Raw genomic sequence first — 1,727 nt, 5'->3', positions numbered from 1 at the left:
TTCTCCTTTTTTTTTTTTTTTTTTTTTTTTTTTTTTAGGGTAAATGAGATCTTTGGAATGCTTCAACTAGTACATCAGCATTCTCTCCTCCTCCCATGCAATATGCTGGATCATATGTTTAATACACAATCTCATCATTTCTTTTCATCTTAAAATATATAAAAAAATTAACATGACACATAATATGTTCATCATTTTGTTATATTTTCATCTTAAAAAAAATAAAAAATGTATAGATCTGGATAAAGAACTATCTTACTGCCATCTATAGAAGTCATCTCTTTTTTTTAGTTTTTTTTAAAATTTATTTTTTTCCTCTGTTGTGGGTATATAAGATGTTCATAGTAATAAGAACTAAGCAAATGCTAAAATCCCTTAATAGTGAGGTGAGATCGAGGTTAGGCGAGGCGATTGGCATTGACGCCATCGAACCCACCTCCGCCGCCCTGCTGTCTGCCGCTGTTGCTGGCGAAGCGGCCATCGCCGTCCTCATCACCTATTCCAATTCTCCCAATTTTGCACCTACACCAACACACCTAGGAAAAAAGAAGAAGGAAATAAGAAAAAAATAAAAAATAAAAAATAGAAAGAATAAGAGTACAGATAAGCAGGAAACAGAGAAGAGGGAGAAGAGTAACAAAAGAAAAAAAGAAAAAAGAAAAAGAAAGGGAGCATGCATGCCCCTTTCTTCTATTCTCCAACTTTTCCACTCGATTCCCGTCACCGCCTCTTCTCTCTCTCTCTATCTCTCTCTCTCTCTCTCGCATGCACGCGCGGCCATGGCGAAGCATCAGATCCCGACGATCTCCGCCGCTGCCGCCACCGTGGTGGTGGCGGCGCTGCTGCTTTGCGTGCTCCCCTCGCACGTGCGCGGTAGGCGTGACCTCAAGCGAGGGTTCGTGGTCTGGGGCCGTGTCTTCTGCGATACGTGCCGCGCCGGGTTCGAGACCCCCGCTACCACGTACGTCGCCGGTGAGTTTTTCTTCTTGGGTTTTCTTTTCCTCTTTTTTTTTTGTTTTTAATGAATGATAAGGAGAGAGAGAGAGAGGGGCTAAGATAGAGAGGAGAAGGAAAGAGAGAGAGAGTAGGGAAGAGGAGAAGAGAGAGAGAGAGAAAGAGGGAGCCAGCTGGAAAGGCTTTTCTTGGGAAGGAGAGAGCAGTCTTGAAAAATTCCAAAAATATCTTGAAAAAAGAGAGAATTTTCTTAAAAAAGGAGCTGGTCCAAGCTGTTGGACCACCCTTGGAAAGGAGCCAAGAAGCTAAGGAATTGCCATGTATGCCTCAAAAAACTGTCAAATTGTTAGATATGTCTCGAATTCTAGTACCGCAAGGTTTTCTATCCCTATTCTATTTTGATTATCTCATTAAGTTAAGTTTAGATTATGCCTAATTTTATTGAGATATTCCTAATCTTAGTGGGTTTGTATTCCTAATCGTATTAGGATTTAGCCACTATTATAAATATACCCTTTCTGCTATTGATTTAGTGCGGAAGATGAGAGAGGGAATATGGGTGTATTTTTTGGGATTAGGGTTTTGTGAGAGAAGCATATTTTGTACGCCACTTTGATTATAATGAAGATCTCCGCTTCGTCTTCGCCCGTGGACGTAGGCCGTTGGCCGAACCACGTAAATATTGTGTGCTTTATTTTTCTTCTCTCTTTCTCGGATCTCTTTTGGTATTTTCGCATCCGACGAACTAGATCTTCTCGGTTTTAGTTCTAACA

Source organism: Ananas comosus, linkage group 19, assembly GCF_001540865.1.
Source record: "Ananas comosus cultivar F153 linkage group 19, ASM154086v1, whole genome shotgun sequence".
Taxonomy (NCBI): Eukaryota; Viridiplantae; Streptophyta; class Magnoliopsida; order Poales; family Bromeliaceae; genus Ananas; species Ananas comosus.
This window is presented reverse-complemented; position numbering follows the sequence as displayed.